Genomic DNA, 15,953 nt, shown 5'->3' with positions numbered 1-15,953 from the left:
ATTGGCGAAAGCCGATTGACATAGAATTTCCAAATGGCAACACACATGCCAGTTCGAAAAGGTTATGGGGGGGGGGGTCACAAACTACTTAATACTGTCTCAGTCCTCCCGCCCCGAAAGACGACAAATCTGGAGCATAACACGATGATGATGTGGTGGTCACATGTATACTAAATTTGGGCGAAGTAGTCCAACAGGAAACGACCACCAAGATTAACTAATTTTAGTTAGGAGTTCACATGACCAGGTTAATAGTCCAATACACAGTTCCATATCACATAGTTTTTAGAAATAATTGGCGGGGTGCGATCAACATCAGTGTCCAGAAACGTTAACCGAGCACTCGGAAAATCACCAGAGTAATGTTTGTCATCAAATAGAGAGCACAATGACCAGAGTTCCCAAATAATCAGTTTCACCCAATACACATAGTTTCAATGCATCACACAATGATATAGTTTATGACAAATGACGCAGTTCACCTTGAGGTTCGGCAACTCTCACACTAATCACAGATATACTGACCAAAATTAAACGAAAACCACATAATTATAAGTCCACGCATCCAGGTTATTTTCTCAAGCACGGTGGTAAATTAATTTTTAATGCATAAATACCTTTACAAGTCTCCTTTGATATTAAGGAAATGCATGATCTCGTGTTGCAAAAGGTTACAACAGGGGAAATGAAACGCACCGGAAAACCCGAATGGGGGCAAAACCACAAGAAGAGGGAGAAAAAAAACAAACCAGGAAACTTAAAGTAGGTGAGTATTCAGTTACAGGATCCACAGATCCGCCAATTAACTTTACATAGGCTAGTTACCAACAAACTAGCTGAAGCCCAGAGCTTTCCACTTGGTCCAATATAGTACCGAAGGAAAAGAAGGGTCCATACCACGACAATTAAGAAATCAAAGGGAAACTACATAAAATATACCATGTTACTCTTCCACGAAGGACACTTAGCCATGATACGTGGAGAAACAATTAACAAGAACACATAGAAACATAGGGTACAATCCAACACATAATACCAACCAGGACTAAGACAGATATCCCGAAGGATCATGAACATAACGGAAGGGAAAGCAGAAATATTACTCGAGCACAAATCATCCACAAGAAAAATATATAAGTAAAGGTACAGGACCACTCCAAAGAATAGACGTCCTTGGAACATATGGTTTAGAATAGCAGGAGTTAAACTAAGAGGACACATGAATGACCTATCAAATTACACTTTTAGATATTGGAGTGACACACACACAACCACAGAGTGGCGAACTCGTCAATCGGTCCAAGGGTCAAGAACGAGGGGTAGAGCAAGATACAAACCACACTGGGATCGGCAACTCATCCTAGTTCACCAACAAAACACAGGTAAGGACTCAAGCATAGAAAACTAATTTTGAACAGACCAACGGAAAACCATCAGAGAGAAGGGACGCAGAAACCACACGAGTTACAGATAGGTAAGACACGCAACAGTAGCATCGACGGGCAATCAGGAGACTCCTATAGGTTACCAGATGGAAAAATCGCGATCAGTCAGTCATCCATAACGGCCACATCAAGGTACAACTACCAAAAATAAATGCACGGGGCAACGTGGTACAGAATAGTAACCACAAACCTAATCCTGCGTGAGGAAGAACAAGTCGAAAATCCCAGAGCCAACAGATAACTAAGAATTGCCCACCCGAAGATGCACTTCCTCGGAGTAGTGGATACCAAACCAACAACCAAATCTACCGCGACACAGAGGTAAATTAAAGGACAAATCACATCCCAACCAAGGTGTCTTGACAGCCAAACAACGTAATCCACAACACGATTACCTAAATAATGACAAGGTAGCAGCACGGGTAATTCATAGAGAGATAAAGGATAGCTATCCTCAACGCGTGCTCACAGACCACACAAAACAGCACAATACAAAGCAGAAATTACAACAGCAAACCAGGTACAGATTAAGGACTAGGTCCATCCCACAGAAGCACAAAAGGAGAAATATCCTCAGGAAGGAAGTCCGACAGTACCACCGAAAACTCCACACGCCAACCAGTAGATAAGGAAAATTACACTACGTTACCAACCGTCCACAATTCAAAAGGATCCAAACAACCCACAACAACATTACCAAGTTACAACACAGGAGATACAACCATAATGCTGGCAGGAGTGCACCAACCGAACGCCCACAGAAAAAATCGCAGACAGATTTTCTACATAACCCCCGAAACGACCCCCAAAATCAAAGGTTAGGAAGATAAATTCAGCCCAAAAACCCATTACAGGAAAAATAATATAGAGGGTTCACGCATAGAAAACCACTTTTAGAACAGCCGCGAAGGGTGCCCCAAAGGAGGAGTGTCAGATCACTCGATCATGGATGAATACAAACATCAGTATACGGAAAAGAAACACCTTTAAGACACGCGGTCCATGCAGAAGGCAAGCAGGGAACCTTACCGACACCAATAGATCGAAACACACCACAATCAGAAATCGTACAATACTAAAATGGCACAAATAGCAACCCAATCATGACTAAGCACCACACATCTTCAAACACCCGCACACAATGAAAGGATGACAAAATGGTAAACGCTCAGGCACCAGACACACTCCCTTACATTCCATCCCAGGCACACCATAGCTCAGCAATGATTAAGTCACAAGATGATCGAAGGGTTCAGCGGAAGGAATCCTATGCGGAGCCACAGAAGAAACAAGTCTTTGAAATTACATACGCCTAGAGAAAACAGAGGGACAACAAAGCACAATCTAAGTTAGATGTCATCAGATTTCCCCAATGGAACTTCGGTAGCGCACTACATAAGCATAAGGTTATACAACGGGGATATCTATTCCAAGGTATTAATACCACCATCACGAGACAATTAAGGAAAGACAACTTCTAACTACGAGGATCCACACCTAGAAACAGTAACATACAAGAAGTACTAAATTAGAATCACCAACACGAGACACAGAAAGGACCAGATTGACTCGCTCGCCATCCCACAGTATGTGTGCTAAATTCACTAACGATACAGGTCAGTTACCAAAGGTGCATCCATCCAGCGGAAGATGCGGTACAATTTGCCAGATCAACCGGGTTTAATTTGAGAAACATGAACGCGCCTAATACGCTTTGCTACAGGGTCACTTACCAAAATAGAAACGGGAGACAAGAACTCCAACACAGTGCACGGGCCTTGGTACCTAGGGGCAAGTTTTGCCGAAAACTTATTCACGGCCTTACTCATTGGGTAGCACTTAACATACACGAGATCACCAACATTGAATTTTGACGGTTTCCTACCTTTATCGTATTGCCTTTTGACCTTTTCGTATGACACAGCTAGATTCCTTTTTGCTTCGTTCCAGATCTTTTGAACATCATTAGGCCTAGATAGGTCAGGGAGAAGATCCTCAATACCTAGCAGGTTAGACATAGGGGAGTACGGAGTATAGCCAAACATTAAAGACATAGGCGTCTTACCATGGGACTCATGAGTAGCGGAATTGAAAGCATGTGCCAACCAATGCAGACAGGAGTCCCATTTGGACTGGTTGTCATGATGATACGCTATCAACGCAGATTTTAAGTTCCGATTCAACCTCTCTGCATAAGAAGGATTTGGATAGTATGGAATAGTGGTGACATGTGAAATGCCCAACTCAAACAGATACCTTTTGAAGGAGTTACTGGTGAAAGAACTAGCGTTGTCAGATACTAAGAACTTAGGTGGGCCAAAGGATGCAAAGATGGAATTTAGACAGGAGATAGAGGTACGTGAATTAGTGGACCTGGTGGGAAAGATCCAACAGAACCGGGAGAAGGCATCTATACATACAAAAATGTGGGTGTTTCCCAAGGAAGATCGGGGAAGGGGTCCTACGAAATCTATGAACAGTCGTTCCATGGGGCGCGAAGCTTGTGATGAAGACAATAATCCCACCCGGTTATTCAAATTAGGTTTGCTGATGGCGCAAGATTTACAAGATTTGACCATGTTCCTGATATCACTATCCATTTTCTTCCAAACAAAGAATTGCCTGATTTTCAAACGAGTTTTGAAATTTCCTAGATGACCGCCAAGGGGTGAACAGTGGTAATACTTGAAAATGACAGGTACCAGAACTTTAGGAATGACAATTTTGGAATTATGGTCCTTGCGACCCTTACAACAGAGAACACCCTTAGATAAGGAGTAAGGTTTTACTTCGATCCCGCTACTGATTGTATCAATGATCCTTTTCAGATCCGGATCAGTTTTTTGATGATCTCCAATTTCTTGGTACAGCAATGGGGAATCGGTGAGGATGGCACTAACTCCAACCGTATTGACAGCAAGCTCATCGACACATGGGTCGGCTTCCGCACAAGGATTACCTTCAAACATCCTGCTCAAGCCATCGGCAATGACGTTCTCAGACCCACGAATGTGGCGAACATTGAAATTAAAGGATGAGATCCGTAATGCCCATCTAGTTATCCTACCGGTCCTTTTGGGTCGGTTCAACACCCAAGAAAGAGCCTGATTATCGGTTTCCAGATCAAAGTTGACGTGTTCAATAAAAGATCGAAATTTCTCCAGAGCAAACAGCACAGCTAGACACTCTAGTTCATAAATGGAGTACTTACACTCCAGATCATTGAGGACCCTGGATACGTAGGCCACGGGCCTACGCCCATCTTCATGTTCTTGTAACAGAACGCCAGCAATAGCACGCCCGGAGGCATCAGTTTGGACAATGAAACGTTTCTCGAAATCAGGAATAGCTAACAAAAGTGCATTAATCAGTGCGACCTTCAATGAATTGAAAGCTTCCTCCTGGGCTTTTCCCCAAGTAAATTTTACATTCTTTTTCCTAAGGTCGTTCAACGGGGCAGCCACTTCAGCAAAGTTAGGGATGAATTTTCTAAAGAAATTGACCATACCAATGAATCGAGCAACGCCCTTGACATCTTTGGGAGGTGGAAAATCCCTAATGGCTTGAGTTCTGGAATGATCTATGGAAACGCCTTCAGAAGAAACTACATGTCCCAAGAAAGACATGCTGGGTCTGGCGAAAGCTACCTTTGATAACTTCACTGTAAGGCCGGCTTTCCTTAACCGTAGCAATACTTCCCTAACGTGCACCATATGTTCCTCGAAGGTATTCGAATAAATTAATAAATCGTCCAGGTAATTAAAGACATAGCTGAATTTAATGTCAGAGAGAATGGAATTTAACAACCTCGACAACACAGCTGCTCCACAGCTGAGTCCGAACGGAAGTCTGAGGAACTCATACAAGTTCCAGTCGGTGATGAAGGCAGTGAGGGGAATTGATCTCTTCGATAAAGGCACTTGGTAATAAGCCTGGTTCAAATCCAGGACAGTGAAAAATTTCGCACCTGAGAACCATCCAAAACAGGTATGAAGGTCGGGTAGAGGAATAGATTGGAGTACAATCTTACTATTTAGGGCCCTACAGTCAATCACAGCACGATAACCACCAGAAGGTTTGGGTACCAAGAACACAGGGGACGCATACGGGGAAGTCGAAGGTCTGATCACTCCGTCTCTCTCCATTTGCTCAATGATTTTCTTTAATTCCAACATACGGGGTGGGGAAAGGCGATAAGGAGGGGATCGAACAGGCTGCAGGTCAGACAACTCAATGTCATACTCGAGTACGTCGGTCAAGCCTAACTTGCTAGTGAACACATCGGGAAATTCCTTGCAAAGATCACGAACTTGCCGTGCTTCGGCATCTCCTAAATGATTCAGGTCAAGCCGCTCGATGTCACTAGACTCATCTGACTCAGGGTAACCGGCACACAAAACTTTAGGCATTTTCAAGGGAACGTTAATCAATTCAAATTTCAGGTCAGGAGAAAATTTAAAAAAGAAATTTCGACACTGAGGATCCAAAACGACACCGGCCCAAGATAGAAAATTGGTACCCAAAATAATGTTACATGATAAATTGGATGTCACCAAGCACTTGATCTTCCAAGTGAAATTCCCAATCCTCAACTTGACCTTCACAGTCCCCAAAATATTTAAAAACTGACAATTAGCCGAAACGCATCTTAGATTAGTGGGTTTTATTTCCGGAAGTTTACACGAGGATTTCTTTTGACAATACCAGGCATAATTCATCAAGCATACTACGCTTCCAGTATCAAGAAGGGCATCTACGGGTTCATTGTTGACCTCGACAAATGTGCACGTGCCAGAGGAGGGGGCATGAGCAGAAATACTATTGCACCTTGGGGGACACACGGGTCTTTTACGAGATTCAGAGTTTACAAACTTAGTATTGGCAGACTTTGCCCTTTCCCTTTCTAGTCATTGAGTACCATTTCTGTCTACCAAGGGGCAATTTCTTTTAACATGCTGTCTAGAGCCACAGGAATAGCAAGCGCCTGGACCACGTCTAACGTCAGGGCAGGAATTTCTTAGATGACTTCGGGACCCACAGTTGTAACATTTATGGGCATTCACAACTTTAGGTGTTGACGGAAGGACGGGACAATTGGTAGTAGTAGGGGGAGGGAAATTCACAGGTCTGGAGGCATCCCCATGTTTGACATCTTCAGCAAAGGAACAGGCCTCTTCCAATTCTTGAAAGGTAGTAGGGCAACGGGTTAAGGAAAGATAGGAGCGGTACGCAGGAGATATTCCTTTTAAAATTCTAGAGACCATTTCACATTCTGGCACAGAAATTCTAAAAACCTTGCAAAAGAACCGCAGATCCAGCACATAAGTTAGCAAGTTCTCATGCAGGAACTGGGTCCGGAAACAGTGTTGGGGCACAAGACTTTGGAGAGCAAGAGAGGGAATGAATTTGGAAAGGACAAGTTCATGAAAGGTACTAATCGATAAATTTTTAGAGATAGCTTCAGAAATTTCTCTCTTTAGAATCCCTTCACAATGAGGGAAGAGGGCGCGGAAAATCCCCAAATCATCGACTGAGTACACATTACCAGTCTCGGTTAACTCCACCAGAAACCGTAGGAATCGAATACACTCATCGATAGAATTTACAGAAAAGGACTTCACTCCCCGAAAAACTTCCTTTAAACAGTTAGGCGATGACGCCGAATTTAGTTTAGAGACTAAGGTTTCCAGTAAAGGAGCAGTCACACAACACTGACCTTGGGCATGGGTCGGGAACACAATTTGGGGGGAAGGGACACTCGGGGTAGGTACAGTAGGGTTAAGTCCAGTAGAAATAGAACAATTCTCCATATCTCTCTTAATCAACAGCAAAACTAAAGCAGAGGTGATGCCAGAAACCACCGTTAACAATCTAGCACATTCTGACACAAAAACAGAATCAGGCTTAATGGATAATATATCCTGAATTCGGCCCGAGTAGTGGTCAGCTCTGGCCCTCAGCCGGTTTACTTGGGCTTTGGACGGAGACAATTCAATAAATTCTTCACGAATAATATTAATTTCGTTCAGATTGTCACAGATTAGGTTAAGGTACTCACCCACTCGACTCCTGTCAATAGAAAATACATTAATGGGGACCTGGGAGTTGGCTGATAGCAAGGCAGCGCACTCAGCGACAGTACGGACAGGTACAAGGCCACGAATGGATAACTCGTACTACAATTCGGCACGACGCAGGAAGGAGGGGTTCGTAACGGCACGCGCCATGGTAGCAAACATGGAACAAAAATAATCAAAAAAAATTACACAAGATCCTTGCACTCCCTTTTACAATAGTTATTGACAATAACACTTTTAGCTTCTTAATTTTTGATTTCCATCCACCAACATTCGCCACAGCACTGCACCGCGCAAGGGTAGGAGGGGAGGAAAGTTAGGCTGCACAAGGCAGAAACAACAGAGATTAGGCAGCAGAGCAACAACAACAACAACAACAAACAACCACGCTCTGCTACCACTCTAACCGATCACCACCCTCTAGGACCCCGGTAACATCCTAGCGGTGATGAGGTTAATAACCTTACCCACCAGTAGAGGGAAAAGAAGGAGATAGGAAAAGGAGAGAGAGAGAGGGAGAAAGAGAGAGAGAGAGAGAGACTGGTGTGAAGGTTGCTATTGTGTCCGCCCCAAAAGGGTAGATTAAGCGAACACAAGAGAGAACAAGGGCGAAAATGAAGCAACAAGTCACAGTACATCAAAAAAATTCAAGGATAAAAACGGCACCAGCCAACAACATGATACTAAAATTACCCAAAAGGAAGAAAAGAGAGACACTTACCCAAAACGTGGAGGGAAAGCGACTTAAGGTCCGTGGACAACCAAACAAAGAAATAGTTGCAGCGCTGCACCAAATGTGGTAAATGAAAACCAACTTTTAAGTGATATGAAAGAAAACTTTAATAGACATTTAAATGAGAGGTAACATTTCAAGATAATATCAGGAGTGGACCTAGGTTCATTATTAATTCAGATAATACTTTGAACCATATTGTTTAAAAGAATGTAAATACTCGACTAACAATAATTGGATTAACCTGCAAGAAATTAATATGATTAATAAATAAATACCCAATGAGGCAGCTTTAAATAAGAAAATGCAGACTTCATTTAACAAAATAAAGGAACTAAATCGTAAAAATCAACAAGAAAAAAGAAACAACAGTGACCTCCATACCGTCAAACAAGATAATTAAATATTGATTTAAATGTGATCGATCACGCGTTTAAGAGAAAAAAAAACAAATACCATGTTTAGAAACAAACCGTAGTTCCATGACCTTCAGGCCGGTTGCCTTTTAACTTTACCACAATTCGTTCCAATTTCTACCAAGGGCAATTTCCAAGGGCACACGAAATTAAAGGAAGAAGTTACACATTTCGCCCAGCCAAAGAACGAGACGAAACGACAAAAGGTAGGCCGAAATAAATCACTTTATATGAAAGAAATGCCAACGATACCAGGCAACAAAAATATATTCATCCCACAAGAACACACCAACCAACAACAATCGCGGTAAAAAAACAAAAGCCACCACAATAACCCAAACACACGTTGCCATAGTAACGGACAAGCAAAGCACGGTCTACAAATGAGAAGTAAAACCAACGGTTTTAAATCAAAAAATAAAACGGAGATCCCATAAACAATGCAAAAAGAACAAAAAGGAGAAATAAATCCCAAAAGGCAAGGAACCCGAAGGAAAGCTAACCCCGCTACCTTGGAAACTGCGCCTTGGTTCACACCTTATTGTACAATCAAGTGCAAAAAAAACTTTTACAGAATTTTACGATAAACATACTAATTTTTTCCACCGTGCGAACTGCATTCTAAAATGATTAATTGCCGAAACCGTTTCCTAAGGTTCACAGACGCACACGATATCCAGCACAATTTTCGAAGAGGAAGTCTTAATCCAAATATTATTATTATTATCATTACAGTTATCTTGAAGTACGCCGAAACACATAAATCTTCTTGCTTCCCCAGAATTACTTTAATCCAAAACAGTTACATACCTTTGAGTCCAGAAAAATTGAGAAGTTCAAACCTTGGCCATAGTTATTGAAGACCGGCAACCACGAGGCCGTGAACTAAAGTTGTTCACCAGGGATCCTGGAGGATTATCGTAGCAAAAACATAATCCAATGAAACAGTAGGAGGCCAGCAACTAATAGAATAAGGGATAATCCCTCTTAAGTTGGTTTCATGGGGGTTTCAGCACCACCACCCGCCGCATAGCGGAACACTCACATACACGTCTATCCATGGCGGCTACAGCACGCCGACTCCCTCGGAAGTCGTTGCTAGGGGTGAACAGTAGACTCGCCTCACCACTCGCGCACGCGCAGTAGGCGCAGACCAAACTCCGTTCAACAGCGCGCGGCATATCATAACAAAGGAGATATTGGCGAAAGCCGATTGACATAGAATTTCCAAATGGCAACACACATGCCAGTTCGAAAAGGTTATGGGGGGGGGGGTCACAAACTACTTAATACTGTCTCAACCTTCACAACACAGCAGGCTATCGCTATCTTAAGGTTACAATACTTCCATGTACCTAAAATGTTATGTATGTATTTCTATCCGTACTGTATTAATACGGCTGTTTCTTGATGGATACTGTGTTGACTGATGAGAAAACACAGGCCATGTCGTCTTGCAATAGTACTTTCTGCCTCGGGGAAGAAAGAACTGACAAACCACATCACCCCTCATGTTGTCTAGTACGCCGCATTGTACTGTCATCGTTTTTTTTTTTACATAAGTATGTCGTATGACTGGAGGTCATCGGAAAATTTGCGTTACGGAAGTTAGCGTCAGAGTGTGACTGAAGTGTAACCTAGCAACCGTGCAGGCTCGGTCTTATGGCTGGTGGTCTTCTGAAATAAGCAGCCACTGATGATGGCCATGACCGACAGAAATAGTTAAAATAATTTGATTTTCGTAAAGGAAAAGTGGTCTCTCTTTCCCTATAACAGTACGACCTTCAGTGGAAATATACACCCTTATACATAAAAAACAGAACACCTTGAAAGACTAGAGATACGAAGTTCATATTCACAGGACATGTTCGTTAGTATGTTCTACAGAAACGATTAGCATTTCAGTCACCTAAGTTCAGCATGTGTCCTGTTGCCTAGTAGGCAGTGAGTCCCGCATGAGCACTGATAAATTGTTCCATGCGTGATGGCATCGACGCGTATGAGGCGCGAGTGGCGTACTGGAGTATAGCCATCCATGTTGCATTCACCTGGTTCCACAGTTCATCTTTGGTGGTTGGCATTGTGTCACAGCGCAGCACCCGTCGTTTCACCATATTCCACACATTCCCGATTGGCGATAATTCCGGTGATCGGATGGGCCAGGGCAACAGTCTGACATCCTGTGGCAACAAGAAGGCACTTGTTCATGCAGCAACATGTGGTCGCGCGTTGTCCTGCTGAAATATGGCGTCTGGGGTGTCGCGCAGAAAGGGTATGGCTACGGGTCGCAGTCAGACTGGTCACAGTACCCTGGACACGCACCACCTGTGGTTTATGGTTGTACCCAATAGCACCCTACACCATGAGGCCTTGAGATGGCACGGTATGTCTTGTGCGAATGCCTCTCACCCTGTCTGCGGCGAACCAAAATGCGGCCATCATTTTCAAACAAACAGAACCTGGATTCATCCGAAAACACTATCTGACGCCATTCCCGTCCCCAGTAACGTCGTTCCATACACCATTGCAGTCTAGCGTGTTTATGCACATTAGTCAAAGGTAGGCGGAGAAGTGGACAATGCACCAGTAACGCAGACCGTAATAATCGGCGACGGACTGTCACTACTGATAGTGTACGATGTGTTACACTGTTTCACTGTTGAGCCAGAGCAAGGAGGACGCAGATCCCTCCTGCAATGCCATGCGGATGAGGTGTCGATCTTCTCGGGGGGGGGGGGGGGGGGAGGAGGGGTTCTGGGTGGTGCGACCAGACCCTTCTCGTCGTGTTCTACGGCCTTCTGTGAACCATTCTGCACACACCCGTTGCACTGCCGACACACTTCGTCCCACACGAGCAGCAATTTCCGGGATGAATGCATCACTTTCTCTCATGCCAATAATGCACCCTCTTTCAAACTCAGTCATTTCACTGTACGGTTCTCGCATACGTCTCCGAGGCATCCTGCACGTCTGCTCAAGTCACACTGATCCGACCTTCGGTTTATAGCGACTACGAGAGCCGCAGGTAAATTTTACCAGTCGGTGGTGGTGCGCAGAGATATCGATGTGGACCTTGAACCTGAGGGCCAACATGGTTCAAATGCTAATCATTTCTTCAAAACATACTAATGCACATGTCCTGTGAATATGAACTTCCTATCTCTAGTCTTTCAAGGTGTTCTGGTTTTTATGAACATTAGTCTATAAGGATCCAAACAGGCTCAGGGCTAATAACTTGAGAGACATAAGCTAATAATGATAACTATTATTATTGTTACGCATAGATATGTATGGAATAATCAACGACTTACCGAAATTACGTGTTGCACAATTGACAAAGTATAGCGTAAAAGGATACCGGTACGGAAATTTTTACCTTACATAAATATAGCGGTAGTATGGCTTTCAAATTATGGAGGTCCAAACAAGTGGGATCTCAGGATGTTTACAGATCCATGTATGGTGGTGGTAAGTATAGTTTCAATGCTGTACATAGGCAGCTAGAACTTTATGCAGAATTTGATGAACAGAGCAGGTATTTTTTTGTTTTGCGTCGCACCGACACAGATATGTCTTAAGGCGACGATGGGACAGGAAAGGCCTAGGAATGGGAAGGAATCGTCCGTGGCCTTAGTTAAGGTACAGTCCCAGCATTTTCCTGGTGTGAAAATGAGAAACCACGGAAAACCATCTTCAGGGCTGCCGGCAGTGGGGTTCCAACCCACTATCTCCCGTATACCGGATACTGGCCGCACTTAAGCGACTGCAGCTATCGAGCTCGGTAAGGCAGGTATTGTGCCACGCATAAATGTTCTGCTTCTCAAGGTTGACTTCAGTAGGCTGGCCGACATAGTGCTTGAATCGGATGCTCGGATCGATAATGAACCTTTATTGTCGTTATCTCTGCTATGTCACTTTGTGTCGTACTCCATGTCATAGTCAAACCGTGGACTTCTTCATGTACACGAAAGTTTTACTGCTAGCAATGATCTTATCTTGTGATGAAGTGAGTTTGTCAGTACTTCGCCGTAGGGACAAGACTCCAGAGCATGAGCCAGTGTTTCTTTCTCTCTGGCGCATCTGCGACAGAGATTTTTGTAGCCTGTGGTGTGGAACCCAACCTGCCAACCACAGCAATCCTAGAAGAACTCCAACAAACAGGACTCCCGGTGAAGAAAGCTATTAGGATCCGCAACGATGATGGACCAACCTACTTAGTACGTCTGTACCTACCTACGTCCGAAGACGTTCAGCGGCTCATCGCCCAAGGTTATACCTCAACGGCCGTCACCATAAGATTGAACCGTCTCGCTCCCCACCCCAATCTCCTAACCAACATAAATCACCCCGCCACCGCACTCGCCCCTGGCCCGCACCTCCTCAGCAACCTCCCAGTCCACACTCCCGCCTTCCATCATTTCCACCTAGCAACTATCCACCACCCCCACTCACAAACCTTCCACCACCCCCACCAGCAATCTTCCCACTACCCACTCCCCCATTTAACCTATTAAATCTCCTACTCACTTCCCTGGTAAATTTCTCATCCTTATATCTTATCCTAGCACTTCACATTCTTCCTCAACCTCACAAGACCCCTCATTTCACCACACCACCATACGCAACATGGTTGTAAAATCGCTCATGTATCTCTGGTAACAATCACATATATATCTGTAATGTAAAACCCAATGTAATTGCCATATAACTGTGTAACCCAAATGTATTTACTGCAAAACTATTTCACTGCAAATTGTATCCTACAAACTGTAAATAAAGCACGGAACAGATGCACACCTTAGCCAAGAGGCCAACCCTGAAAATCTCCAATCCATACATCACCGCCCCCCCCCCCCCCCGCATCCAACTCCTACAAATCTCCAAACCCAGCCAAATTTCCCGGCCAGGGAGAAGGCGTAACCTTCTAGGTGGCCCGACCCTTCCCTTCGTGAAGGGGAATGAAAACATTCCCCTTGGTCCTTGGTCCGTCCTGATCTCTGCCTGGAACAGTTCGTACTGCAGAAACGTTTGATGTCATCTTGATTGCCTCCCATTATTCGCTATAAGAAAGACCTTAATCCCCTTCTGTGGCAAAGAGAACCAAATTTTCATTTAACGACTTCTTAGATCTTGGTGGATTTTTCTTGGATTTGGAAGGTCGTTGCCATTATTGGAGAATCTGTTAATATATGTGATCTTGAGGGCCTGTAAACAGTGCTGCGTTTCGTATGCCAGATCACGCAACTTTAAATCTAAGCTGTTACTAGCTACGTTATTTGTTGCAGATGCACTTTCCAAGTGATATTGTGATTTATGTCACCTGTTAAATAGTGTAAGTCCACTTTACCTGCTGTCTTTCAGTTTTGTGCGATTTCTACGGATCGTAAAATCGTTCTATGTGTATCAGACATTCCAATAAATATTATCGGTGTCATTAATAATAGACATCCGGTGGAAAGGTTTATGTAAAGTATGAAACAAGGCCAGTGAATTAGTATGCAGCACTACGATGATTTCAATCACTAACGAGGTATGAAATCATTCTTAATGAAGGCAGTATTACGGATTTCAACACTGAATATCTGACACTATAAAATACTGATTTTGCTCATTAAGGTGCTAAAGGTGAGAAAAGCGTCATCTACCAATTCAATTTTGCTTTACACAATCATACTGCAGCATTTACAGTCCAAGTACCCGAGAACACTGGCTCGCTACTCATGTGTGCTTTATCTCTCTGAATAAGTTTTAATTAATGTTATTTGTCATACCTTCAATTGCTGTATATTTTGAAGAGACGCCGGTGAGTCGGTATTTTGTTCCGGAAGTGAACTACACGCAGTGGGCGCATTTAAATATCCCGGAGGCCATTGCCCTCAGATGGGGTTAAATTTGCCCCCTACCGGGCGAGTTGGCCGTGCGCGTAGAGGCGCGCGGCTGTGAGCTTGCATCCGGGAGATAGCAGGTTCGAATTCCACTATCGGCAGCCCTGAAAATGGTTTTCCGTGGTTTCCCATTTTCACACCAGGCCACGGCCGCTTCCTTCCAATTCCTAGGCCTTTCCTATCCCATCGTGGCCATAAGACCTATCTGTGTCGGTGCGACGTAAAGCCACTAGCAAAAAAAAAATAAAAATAAAATTGCCCCTAAAATCGGTGTGTGGAGAGAACCAGTCAACGTCAAAATTCATGTTCAGTGAAGTCCATTATAATCAGGACCGAACATTCAGAGATCCAGCAGGTGTATGACACGCATTATTATTATTATTATTATTATTATTATTATTATTATTATTATTATTATTATGATTATTATTATTATTATTATTATTATTATTATTGTTACGGAGTTATCCGTGGTAGTTAGAGGTGAAAGAAGGTGCGGGCGGGAATAGGTCTCAACTTACAAAATTAAAGTTAATTTAAAACTTTAACAAAGGTTATATTTTCTTTTCAAAATCAACAGATAACAACAACAGAGTAACAGGTACCAAGTAGCAGGAAAACAAGTTAAGAAATTACAATTATTACAAGATTTGGGCTTGGAGCCCCAAGATTAAGTTCTGAGCTCTCAGCTCACCACCACAATAACTGAAGGGCAGAAAACCCCTAAGTACGAGGAGCACTTGCTCCTACTTACAATGTTAAGAGAAAAAGAGCAGACCCGCTCTCAATTTTACAAGCCTATCCAAGGCTACAACAACCTTCATTCCTAACTGCCCTTAAGGCACACATACAGTGAAACAGGGGTATCTTGTACCCAACCTACAGGACCTTCACATGAAGAAAACAAACTTTGGGTTAATTAAATGGCCCCAAAAACCAAATTGACTGGAGGCGTAGTTTGCACTCCTACATGAAACTTCTTAAAACCTAGGTGGCACTCGGCCAGTTATACAGGGGCTAATCCCATACTAGGGAGGTGACTAGTTGGCAAATAAGTTTAAGACTTTAAGAAGGAAGAGAAAAACGGTTACGAAAACATAGTCACCTCAAATTCAAAATGAAGGGGAGTTCGAGAGGGTGAAGCACTCTCTATCCCCGCTTTAAAGATTTGTAATTTATAGATAGATAGAAAAGAATTTACATTTTAAAAAGGGTAGTTTACATACTAAAGGTTTCGAACCTTCTCCGAGAGTTAAACTGCTGAGCTAGCAAGGGATGAAAATGTTAACAGGCCATTACCTTGTAGAAGAACTGCTGCTTGGAGAAAGAGGCGCTTCCCCCCCCCCCTGCTATATATTTTCACACACTGCGAAAGATGTTACTGAAGTGGCCCCGAG

This window comes from Anabrus simplex, chromosome 8 (genome assembly GCF_040414725.1).
Source record: "Anabrus simplex isolate iqAnaSimp1 chromosome 8, ASM4041472v1, whole genome shotgun sequence".
Lineage (NCBI taxonomy): Eukaryota > Metazoa > Arthropoda > Insecta > Orthoptera > Tettigoniidae > Anabrus > Anabrus simplex.
This window is presented reverse-complemented; position numbering follows the sequence as displayed.